We start from the raw sequence: 13391 nt of genomic DNA on the forward strand, positions 1-13391 counted from the left end.
CTGCCAGCAGCTCCCTGTGTACCCCATAGATCTATAATCAGGCTCCCCTCCTCCAGTATGTGCTGTCCTGCTCTGTGGTGATTCTGTCCATAAGATGGCCGACATGGAGGCGCATGTGACCATGCTCTGTATCTAGTGTTCTCCATAAGCAAATGCAACCTCATTGGTGGACACTGGGGTGCGGGGCATGGTCACATGCTCCTCTATGTCTGCCATCTTATGGACAGGCTCACCACAGAGAAGGACAGCACAGCCTGGAGGAAGGAAGTCTGATTTTAGCTCTATGGGATACACAGGGAGCTGCTGGCAGTAAGGCAGCATTCACACATTCCATGTTCCGCAAGGAAAACGGACGTGGAACGCCTGTAACGGATTCCCCAGCAGAAAGCTCAGCCACAGAATCCCGCCTGCTTCAGTGTCAAACAGCATCTCTATGGGAGGGCTGGCGCGCGCCTCTGCCTCCGCCCATGTCAATTCCTTGGGCAGGAACCCTCCCATAAAGAGGCCGTTTGACACTGAGACAGATGGGAGAGCTCTTCTGCGCAATTCCGCCGATTTTGCTCAGTGTGGATATACCCATAGAGGGAGATTTATCAAACATGCTGTAAAGTGAGACTGTCTCAGTTGCCCCTAGCAACCAATGAGATTCCACCTTTCATTTTCCAAAGAGTCTATGAGGAAAGAAAAGTGGAATCTGATGGGTTGCTAGGGGCAACTGAGCCAGTTTCACTTTACACCATGTTTGATAAATCTCCCCCATAGACTTTAATGGGATTGTTCAAAAAACGCCATTGCTGTACTGGCCTTTTTGTGACCTTTTGTAGTCCACCAAATAGGTCATGTGATGGCAGAAGGGAAAAAAAAGTTCACGCAAAAACACCTAAACCACAAAAAGATCATTCACACATCAACGGCAGAAAAAACGCCAAAAAAAATGCAAATGCATGGGGGAAAAAAACACATTGGGGGAGATTTATCAAACATGGTGTAAACTTCCGGTTCCGGCGCTGTTATGTAGAGACGCGGTGTGGAGAGCTCCCGCATCCCCGCCATCTCTTACCCGTCACTGTGCGCAGCCAAGGAACTCCTGCCACACGCAAACGACAACGGGACCTGGCACACTGATCCGGCTTTGTGGATGGATTGTTACGTCCTGAGGAGCACACAGAAGACCGCACCAGCAGGTACACAAGCTAACACCAGGCGGCCAAGATGGCGCCCGCACCACAGACCACGCGGCATGCAGGTAACGGGGACAGCGAGGAAGAGCTGACAGGGCTTACACAGGACTGGGCTGCAGAGGATAGCCCCCGAGGTCCACCCCAAGCAACCCCCATAACAGTGGACCATCACAAGCTTGCCACAGAAGTGACCATGAGAATTTCACCTGACATACAAAAGGCTGTGGAAGCAGCCATAACAGCCTCACTGTCTCAGCTGCAAGCTGATTTAACCCATAACTCCACCAGAGTGGACACTTTAGAGAGCGCTGTGACTGGCTTGCAGATCCAGCGATGACATGCAGAGTGAGCTGGCCCAACACAAGGAGGAAATCTCCACACTGCGCTCCAAACTAGGTGATCTGGAGAACAGATCCAGACGCAGCAATTTGAGGCTAGTGGGCTTTCCCGAATCCATACGTAATAATGAACTCTTCCGCATATGCGGGAAAGAACTTCCTGAAGCGCTGGGGCTAGACTTTTATTGCAGAGTGGAAGGGGTGCACAGAGTCGGGCCAGAGCCAGTTCAGAATAAACGCACAGACTCTAACAATTCACTGAACAGACCAAGACAGGTGATAATGAAATTGCTTGATTACAATGACAAAGTGGCTATGATATCGGCCTTTAAACGGAGGAATAGAGATATCTTTATCAGAGGAAATCGCACCCTCCTGTTTGAAGACTTTTCCGCCGAAGTGGTCAAGAAGAGAAGAGCATTTAGCAGCATCTGTACCTCCTTATTCCGTAAGAAGATGAGATTTCAGCTGCAATACCCAGCCATATTGCGGGTTTTCCATACAAACGGGACCGTGAGCCTTTACACCTCGCCGGATGAGGCTGAAGAAGCCTTGGAGTGACGGCTGCAGCGCAACTTCCCAGCACCAAAGCGACGATCTCCTTCGCCTGAGACTTCAGCTGACTGGCGGGACTGGATTCGTGGGGACCCTCTCCCCCAAAGATCAGCCAAAACCAATGGGCGGAGCCAGGAACATTGCATTCAAACATTACCAAGAGCTGGGGACCCGCCTGGTTGAGGAACTGTGTACCTGTCTGCGGGTTATGTTTTCCTCGACAATGCAGGTTTCCCATATATCTTCACACTGATTATTCCATGTTTAGGGTGTGAATTGTAGCAAGAGGATGTTACTGAGATTTTGTATTTTATGCCTATATTTGCAAAAAATTTTCTGGGATCTTGTAGGTGGACAGAGTGATCATGAGAGTGATTGCCTGGAACTTCGTTCTCCAAATAAACGATCATCCATTCTTAGACATCTTAAACGTTTGCACCCAGATGTGGTGCTCCTGCAGGAGACACATTTTACACAGGATGACTTTGTCCGCTTGCAACGATTCTGGGTCGGTGATGTGATTGGATCAGCTGCTTATGAAGGGAAAGCAGGGGTCGTCATCCTTCTCCACAAGAGCTTCAAGGGCAAAATGGTCGCATCCAAGGCGGACGACAGGGGCAGGTGGGTGCATATTCTCCTGGAAGTGGAGGGCTCACAATATCGCATATACAACCTCTATGGCTCGAATGGGGAAAATAAGACTTTTTTCAAGTCAGTGGAGGACATGGTAAATAATGATCCGACTCCACAAAAACTGATTGGGGATGATCTCAACACTGTTCTCTCAGGACAAAAAGACAGGAAGGGGGGTGACGCCCATAGAACGACACAACGACCGAGGGATAAGGTCTTGGGACCGCTACTGGAGTCGCTGCATATTCATGACCCCTGGAGACTCACTAACCCAGACAGTAGGGACTAAACACATTACTCGCACGCGCACAATTCATGGTCCCGGATCGATTATCTATTGGTGAGCAACCTTCTACTGCGTAAAGTAGTCTCCACTGACATTCTAGACATGGTGCTCTCGGACCATGAACCAGTGCAAATAGACATATTAGAAACTTTCCCGAAAGGGACAGACTTCTTGTGGCGATTTCCCTCCTATCTGACAAAAGATGAGAATTTTTTGGAGACCTTGAAGGGTTGGTGGATTGAATACGCCGCCCACAATGTCCAACACAGACATAATGCGTCTTTAGGCTGGGTTCACACTACGTATATTTCAGTGAGTATTGTGGTCCTCATATTGCAACCAAAACCAGGAGTGGATTAAAAACACAGAAAGGATCTGTTCACACAATGGTGAAATTGAGTGGATGGCCGCCATATAACAGTAAATAACGGCCATTATTTCAATATAACAGCCGTTGTTTTAAAATAACAGCAAATATTTGCCATTAAATGGCGGCCATCCACTCAATTTCAACATTGTGTGAACAGATCCTTTCTGTGTTTTTAATCCACTCCTGGTTTTGGTTGCAATATGAGGACCACAATACTGACTGAAATACACGTAGTGTGAACCAGCTGCTGTGTACACATACAGCTCAGCTACATGTACATTACACATACAGCTCAGCTACATGTACATTACACATATACAGCTCGGCTACATGTACATTACACACATACAGCTCAGCTACATGTACATTACACACATACAGCTCAGCTACATGTACATTACACACATACAGCTCAGCTACATGTACATTACACACATACAGCTCAGCTACATGTACATTACACACATATACAGCTCAGCTACATGTACATTACACACATACAGCTCAGCTACATGTACATTACACATATACAGCCCAGCTACATGTACATTACACATATACAGCTCAGCTACATGTACATTACACATATACAGCTCAGCTACATGTACATTACACACATACAGCTCAGCTACATGTACATTACACACATACAGCTCAGCTACATGTACATTACACACATACAGCTCAGCTACATTATACACATACAGCTCAGCTACATGTACATTACACACATACAGCTCAGCTACATGTACATTACACACATATACAGCTCAGCTACATGTACATTACACACATACAGCTCAGCTACATGTACATTACACATATACAGCTCAGCTACATGTACATTACACACATACAGCTCAGCTACATGTACATTACACACAGGGCTCTGCTGCAGGCATATATAACACACACATACACAGCTCTGCTCTACACACATCACACACACACACAGCTCTGCTGCACACACATCACTTCAGCTCATCCAGCACAGCAGAGTAGATGTGGAGTGTATTGTCTCCTGTGACGTCAGCAGAAGGGGCGGGGCTGTGCTGAGGTTACAGGAAGCAGGAAACTACCGAACTATATACTCCTGTATACTGAGAAACAGAGGGAAGGAAACTCCAATATCCACAGTAAGATGGGAGGAGAGGACTGGTGTGTGGTCTGTATACAGGGGGAGAGGACTGGTGTGTGGGGTCTGTATACAGGGGGAGAGGACTGGTGTGTGTGGTCTGTATACAGGGGGAGAGGACTGGTGTGTGGGGTCTGTATACAGGGGGAGAGGACTGGTGTGTGGGGTCTGTATACAGGGGGAGAGGACTGGTGTGTGGGGTCTGTATACAGGGGGAGAGGACTGGTGTGTGGGGTCTGTATACAGGGGAGAGGACTGGTGTGTGGGGTCTGTATACAGGGGAGAGGACTGGTGTGTGGGGTCTGTATACAGGGGGAGAGGACTGGTGTGTGGGGTCTGTATACAGGGGGAGAGGACTGGTGTGTGGGGTCTGTATACAGGGGAGAGGACTGGTGTGTGTGGGGTCTGTATACAGGGGAGAGGACTGGTGTGGGGGGGGTCTGTATACAGGGGGAGAGGACTGGTGTGTGGGGTCTGTATACAGGGGGAGAGGACTGGTGTGTGGGGTCTGTATACAGGGGGAGAGGACTGGTGTGTGGGGTCTGTATACAGGGGAGAGGACTGGTGTGTGGGGTCTGTATACAGGGGGAGAGGACTGGTGTGTGGGGTCTGTATACAGGGGAGAGGACTGGTGTGTGGGGTCTGTATACAGGGGGAGAGGACTGGTGTGTGTGGGGTCTGTATACAGGGGGAGAGGACTGGTGTGTGGGGGGTCTGTATACAGGGGGAGAGGACTGGTGTGTGGGGTCTGTATACAGGGGAGAGGACTGGTGTGGGGGGTCTGTATACAGGGGGAGAGGACTGGTGTGTGGGGTCTGTATACAGGGGGAGAGGACTGGTGTGTGGGGTCTGTATACAGTGGGAGAGGACTGGTGTGTGGGGTCTGTATACAGGGGAGAGGACTGGTGTGTGGGGTCTGTATACAGGGGGGAGGACTGGTGTGAGGGGGAGCTGTATGCTTATATACTATACTATATGTATGTACACTCTATATATATGCTCTATGTTATACTGTATGGCGGTGAGTGCGGCTCTCGGGGTTATACCAGTGTTATGCGCTTATGATATTATTTTAGTTATTTTAGCCTCTGAGTCTTTTTCAATGTGTTGAATAAATGTATTTTCTCCCCTCACCTTTATGACGGCAGCACAGGAGTTACCTCATGCCCCAGGGACAGAAGAGCACAGACACAAGAGGTTAAAGATCCCCCCCCGTTTGATGATTTATTTCCCCCTTACCAGCAGGGATCGATCGGGGTTTAACCTCCGTCCTTCCCAGGGAGGCGGCCGGCTGATCTTTGGATCTTGGGTAAGGGATGGCCCGCTGGTTCTTCTCGTGCCATCCCTTACGTGGCGTGGGCGCGCAAAGAGTTTTCCGTTGCTGCAACCTTCGGCCCTCTCCTTTGTATGTGCGCGTCCTGGGACTGGTCATGCTGAGGCAGGCACTGCGGCCTAATGGTTGGACGCTTACGACCTACTTCCGGTCGCAATGTACGTGCGTTTGGCGGAGGTGAGGCCTGAGGCCTAGTCTTTCAGTAGTTCGTATCTACTGCGAACGACGTCTTATTCAATGCGAACAAGCAACGATAAAAATAGGTTCAGGTCTTATAAAGCGATCAACGATTTCTCGTTCGGTCGTTAATCGTTAACTGCTATTCAACCGAACGGTTATCGTTTAGATTTGAACGATTTACCGATAATCTCAACGATGATCGTCCGGTGGAATAGGGCCCTAATATTATTTTCCTCTTTAACTTAAAGGGGTACTCCAGGCTAGGAGTATTTTCTGTGTATGGCCGGGGAGGATATAGATGCCGCTGGTCACTTACCTCCCCGGTTCCATTGCTGGGTCCCAAATTGTGCTTCCCCGTTCTCCCGTCCCGCTTCCTGACCTGAGCTCCGACTCCTGCTCCTTCATAAATGGCCGGTCATATACCAGGGGAGTTATTTATCACACTGGCTCAGCAGCTTCTCCCTAATGTCCTACATGATCCTGGGGCGACTTCTGAGGGAATAAAGGAATACTGTATATAAAGCAGCTTCTCCTGTGTGTGCAGTGGATGCAGCCAGTCTCCAGCCTCCATGTCCTGAACAACTCACAACTAGACTAGATGGAGCAGGTGGTCTTTTCCTGCTGACAATATTCTTTGTTTCTAACTAATATTCACCATACACAAAGAAACACTGCTAACAATGCCAGATACCTGTAATATAGATGTCACACATAGTGATATAGAGAGGTCACACATAGTGATATAGAGAGGGGTCACACATAGTCATATAAAGGGGGTCACACATAGTGATATAGAGAGGTCACACATAGTGATATGGAGAGGGGTCACACATAGTGATATACAGGGGTCACTGTGGGGGTACGCCAAAGCGCACACACAGCCTGCTGCAGCCATAGTGCTCTCACACACACACACACACACGCTGCTGCAGCAATAGCATGCACACACATACATACACACACAAAGCCTGCTGCAGCCATAGCACACATACACACACAAAGCCTGCTGCATCCATAGCACATACACACACACACACACACACACACACACAGCCTGCTGCAGCCATAGTACGCACACACACACACAGGCTGCTGCATCAATAGCATACATACACACACACACACACACACACAAAGCCTGCTGCAGCCATAGCACACATACACACACAAAGCCTGCTGCAGCCATAGCACACATACACACACACACACACAGCCTGCTGCAGCCATAGCACACATACACACACACACACACAGCCTGCTGCAGCCATAGCACACATACACACACAGCCTGCTGCAGCCATAGCACACATACACACACAGCCTGCTGCAGCCATAGCACACATACACACACAGCCTGCTGCAGCCATAGCGCGCGCGCGCACACACACACACACACACAGCCTGCTGCAGCCATAGCACGCACACACACACACAGCTGCAGCCATAAAACACTGGAGAAAAACACACTATCTTCTCCCAGAGAGAAAACACCACACTGATGACAGAGGTTACTGCTGCACTACTTATGCCTCCTCCTCCTCCTCTATATTACACAGGATATCTTCATATTACACTGCTGCTCATATACAGTCATCCAGCATCCAGGAAGAGAACAGCACAGATCTCCCCCCACACAATGGACTCTTCCAGCTCACAAACAAACTGCCAAATAGTGACCGACAACTTTTCCCCGACCACCCTTATGTAATAGGGCCAGTGTCCTATTACTGATATATTCCCCGACCACCCTTATGTAATAGGGACAGTGTCCTATTACTGATATATTCCCCGACCACCCTTATGTAATAGGGCCAGTGTCCTATTACTGATATATTCCCCGACCACCCTTATGTAATAGGGCCAGTGTCCTATTACTGATATATTCCCCGACCACCCTTATGTAATAGGGCCAGTGTCCTATTACTGATATATTCTCTGACCACCCTTATGTAATAGGGCCAGTGTCCTATTACTGATATATCCCCCGACCACCCTTATCTAATAAGGCCAGTGTCCTATTACTGATATATTCCCCGACCCCCCCTTATGTAATAGGGCCAGTGTCCTATTACTGATATATTCTCTGACCACCCTTATGTAATAGGGCCAGTGTCCTATTACTGATATATTCCCCGACCACCCTTATGTAATAGGGCCAGTGTCCTATTACTGATATATTCCCCGACCACCCTTATCTTATAGAGCCAGTGACCTATTAGAATGTTGCTCATAATATATATTGATGAGCAAAACTAATAAAATTCATATTAAGGGTACAAACCCACACACCGTATACACAGCAGATACGCAACAAATACGCAGCAAATACGCAGCAGATTTGTTGGTACAGATTTGATGCTGTGTTCAGTTATTTAGATATAATCTGCTGCGTTTTTGCTGCGTATTTGCTGCGTGTTTGCTGCGTATTTGCTGCGTATCGCAGCAGTAAATACGCTGCTTATACGGTGTGTGGGTTTATACCCTAAAACTCAATTCTAAATTTTTTAAAGATTTTTTCTAACTTTGACTCCAGCCAAAACTAGCAACAACTCAGACTCCCGACTCCACAGCCCTGCTTAAAGGACACGTCTGGCCAAATGTGTTTTTTAATATGTTATTACATGAGAAAAGTTAGACAAATTCCTAATATACACTAAAGTGGTATTTTCCTCAATTTAGTAGATCAGCAGAGTTCAGTTTCTCTACACAGACCGTGACGTCCCGAATCAGAGCAGGGTTGGGTGTAATTCCTATGGAGTGTCCAGCAGGGGGCGCTCTCTATGTAGAAGTCAATGTGTAATGTAGTGTCTATGTAGTGTAACCTATCTAGCTGAGCCTGCATGTATTCACGATAGGGAGAGGTGTGTAAGATGTCCACCGGCTCCCACAGATCTCTAGGAAATGCAGCTCTCCCACTCTTGTACTACAACCCTCAGCAGACTCTTATGTCCTGGCTGCTGCTCAGGCTGCACGGCAACAGGCAGCAGGGGAGAGAGATGCATCTACCTTCCCCCCTCCCTCCCCTGCTGCCCTGTGCAGGCTGAGCAGCAGCCAGGAGTGTCTGCTGAGAGTTTGTTATACAAGAGTGGGAGAGTGGCATCAGATGCCCCCACACAGGGCCGGCGTTAGGGGGGGGGGGCAAGCAGGGCAAATGCCCAGGGCCCCCATCCCCCAGGGGCCCCCTACCGCAGTTCCAGCGGAGAGGAGAGCACAGACCGCGTCCTGCAGTGTCTGGGAATGATCCCTGGCTGCTGCTATCAGGGGTCACGCAGAGGCTGCAGGATGCTGGTCTCCGTGTCTGCTCCCCCTCCCCCTCCCTCCAGCTCCTCTTACTGCACGTGACTTTCTCCTCTGGTGGAGCTGTCGGGACGATGGAGGAGAGGGCTGCCGGGTGCAGGGTGAGGATGACAGCCTGCTGCTGCTGCAAGGAACATGAGGGGGATTCACCACTACACCCAGCATGCTAGAGGGGGTAAGTATATTGTACATGTAGTGTGTAATGTGTATGAATGCTATGTGTATAATGCATGAATGTAGTGTGTGTTACATGTCCTGTGTATAGTGTATGGACTGGATGGTTTGTATCTGTATAATGTGTTTTCATGGGTGTGTGAGTGTGTGTGTGTATATATATATATATATATATATATATATATATATATATATATATATATATATATATATATATATATATATATATATATATATATATGAGTGTGTGTGTATAAGCACTGCTGACTCCAAGTGTTGAGATGAATAGACTGTATATAGGAGCTGCAGCCATTCTCCGGCCTCATCAGTCCTATGTAATTGCTGCAGCTCCTATGTATAGTGTATGATGACATCACTAAGGCAATACGGTGTATTTTATTGAGAAAAAAATAAGGTGGTATTCAGTCCTTAGGTGGTGGTCACTCTATGGCGGTAATATTGGTCTGTATATAGTGTCATTATGCAGTAGTCACTCTTTGGCATTAATATTGGTCTGTATATAGCGTATATATATATATATATATATATATATATATATATAGTCATTACTGCCATAGATTGACTACCACATAATGACACTATATACAGACCAATATTACCGCCATACAGTGACTACCACATAATGACACTATATACAGACCAATATTACCGCCATACAGTGACTACCACATAATGACACTATATACAGACCAATATTACCGCCATACAGTGACTACCACATAATGACACTATATACAGACCAATATTACCGCCATACAGTGACCACCACATAATGACTATATACACTATATACAGACCAATAGTACAACCATAGAGTGATCGCCACATAATATTGGTCTGTATATAGTGTCATTATGCAGTGGTCACTCTTTGGCGGTAATATTGGTCTGTATATAGTGTCATTATGCAGTGGTCACTCTTTGGCGGTAATATTGGTCTGTATATAGTGTCATTATGCAGTGGTCACTCTTTGGCATTAATATTGGTCTGTATATAGCGTATATATAGAGTTATTATTGCCATAGATTGACTACCACATAATGACACTATATACAGTACAGCCACAGTACAGTATATATAGTACAGCCATAGAGTGATCGCCACATAATTTTGGTCTGCATACAGTGTATATAGAGTCATTATACAGAGGTCATTCTATGGCAGTAATATTGGTCTGTATATAGAGTCATTATGCAGTGGTCAGTCTATGGCGGTAATATTGGTCTGTATATAGAGTGTATATAGAGTCATTATACAGGGGTCAGTCTATGGCAGTAATATTGGTCTGTATATAGAGTCATTATGCAGTGGTCACTCTATGGCGGTAATATTGGTCTGTATATAGAGTGTATATAGAGTCATTATACAGGGGTCAGTCTATGGCAGTAATATTGGTCTGTATATAGAGTCATTATGCAGTGGTCAATCTATGGCGGTAATATTGGTCTGTATATAGTGTGTATATAGAGTTATTATGTGGTGGTCAGTCTATGGCGGTAATATTGGTCTGTATATAGCGTATATATAGAGTCATTACTGCCATAGATTGACTGCCACATAATGACTCTATATATACACTATATACAGACCAATAGTACAGCCATAGGGTGACAGACACATAATATTGGTCTGTATACAGTGTATATACAGTCATTTATTATACAGTGGTCAGTCTATAGCGGTAATATTGGTCTGTATATAGTGTATATAGAGTCATTATGCGGTGGTCACTCTATGGTGGTAATATTGGTCTGTATATAGCGTATATAGAGTCATTGTGGGGCGGTCACTTTATGGTGGTAATATTGGCCTATATATAGTGTGTTTTCTATAATAACGGTATGGAGGTAATATTTGGTCCTGATTATAGTGATTTTTTTAAATTTATTTTTTTTAAGCAATTCATATAACTAGTTCTTGCGTTTACACCACTAGCGGCAGTCCTTACATGTAGTGGCATTCCTAGAATGTAGCAGCGGTCCTGACATGTAGGGGCAGTCCTGACATGTAGCGGCGGTCCCGGCATGTAGCGGCAGTCCCGGCATGTAGCGGCAGTCCCGGCATGTAGCGGCAGTCCCGGCATGTAGCGGCAGTCCCGACATGTAGCGGCAGTCCCGACATGTAACCTTCTGAACTGAGTAAGGGCCCTAATACATGGAGCGAAAATTGTCCGAATCAGGATGCTATCGCTCTGTGAGGGCACCGGGGAACGTGATCAGGTAGTATATATCACAGACAAGGCCTGAGGGCACCGGGGAACGTGATCAGGTAGTATATATATCTTTATTGTTTACTATATACAGGATTGCACACACATCACTAATGATATACTGTATATATACACATAGGGGGAGATTTATCAAGCATGGTGTAAAGTGAAACTGGCTCCGTTGCCCCTAGCAACCAATCTGATTCCACCTTTCATTACTCACATTCTAAGTAGGTGGAATCTGATTGGTTGCTAGGGGCAACTGAGCCAATTCTTCTTTACACCAGTTTGATAAATCTCCTCCATAGCTTTTGCTGTAGTAGGCTCTCTAAGCAAGCTCCATTCTACCAGATTGGCGCTCACTTCTGCAGAATATCAGGCCGTGTAATACGGCCTTAAAAGTGGCCGTACGCTTCCAATAACTGCTGGCTGAACAATCCTTCAGCTGACAATTATTTCTCCCATCTGGTCCCATCCTCCCCATACACAGAAATTTTGCACATCTGAGTTTTCCTGTGTTCTCTATGAGAGGGGAAAGCCATAGCCATACAGATCTGATGGCGGCTTATCTCTCTTAGAACAAAGAGGTTGGGCATTGATTTTCCATCAAGCTCGACCCCCTATGTCCACTGATATCATCTGTCAGAGGACTGTCCAGAGAGCCCCATACACCTTACACTGATGGCCGAACCCACCAGGAGCAACAGGTACCACCAACAAAAGAGTAAAATGTATGGGGACCTTAAATTGTTGCTAAAATATTTCAGCATTTGGGGCCCCACCTTCAACTTTGCCCAGGGCCACATCTAGTCTAAAACCGGCCCTGCCCCCACATATAGTATGCCTCCCTCCTACCCCCTATATACCCCAGATGCCGTAGGGGCTGAGTGGACATCTTACACATCTCTCCCTATCGTGAATACATGCAGGCTCAGCTAGATAGGTTACACTACATAGACACTACATTACACATTGACTTCTACATATAGCGCGCCCCCTGCTGGACACTCCATAGGAATTACACCCAACCCTGCTCTGATTCGGGACGTCACGGTCTGTGTAGAGAAATTGAACTCTGCTGATCTACTAAATTGAGGAAAATAGCACTTTATGTGCATTTCCCATAATTAGTGTATATTAGGAGTTTGTCTTACTTTTATCATGTAATAACATATTAAAAAATACATTAGGCCGAACTTCTCCTTTAAGATGTCATATCTCAAGCCGCAGCTCAGCCCACGATGCGGCAGCGAGACGGAAGAACGGGGCGACGCAATCCAGGACCCGATGCTGGAACCGGGGAGGTAAGTGACCAGCAGCTTCTATATCCACCCCCTCCCCGGCCATACACGGAAAATACCCCTTACCTGGAGTACCCCTTTTATTAGGATGTACAATCTCTTTACACCTGTTTGACTGTTCCTTTTTGTTTTGGACATTATGCAGTGACTGTGTGATCATTGTGTGTGTCAGGTTCCTATAAGGTGTCAGGACGTGGCGGTCTATTTCTCCATGGAGGAGTGGGAGTATGTAGAAGGACACAAGGATCAGTACAAGGATGTGATGCTGGAGGATCAGCAGCCCCTCCCATCAGCAGGTAATAGACAGGACTATATACACACCTCCTCTCTGTATTATCTGGATGGAAAGAATGAATTCAGTCTCTGTATGTGTTCCCT

At 46.7% G+C, this 13391-nt stretch overlaps 2 protein-coding genes across 4 annotated transcripts in view; one reads left to right on the forward strand and one right to left on the reverse strand.

The window, feature by feature from the left end:
- The window catches only part of LOC138786591 (oocyte zinc finger protein XlCOF7.1-like), a 496490-nt gene that overhangs the window by 411385 nt on the left and 71714 nt on the right, over nucleotides 1-13391 (reverse strand). The gene's annotated exons all lie outside the window — the stretch shown is intronic.
- Nucleotides 1-13391, forward strand: part of LOC138786766 (gastrula zinc finger protein XlCGF26.1-like) — a 223792-nt gene that overhangs the window by 167938 nt on the left and 42463 nt on the right. The window lies entirely within an intron of this gene.

Source organism: Dendropsophus ebraccatus, chromosome 3, assembly GCF_027789765.1.
Source record: "Dendropsophus ebraccatus isolate aDenEbr1 chromosome 3, aDenEbr1.pat, whole genome shotgun sequence".
NCBI classification, from domain to species: domain Eukaryota; kingdom Metazoa; phylum Chordata; class Amphibia; order Anura; family Hylidae; genus Dendropsophus; species Dendropsophus ebraccatus.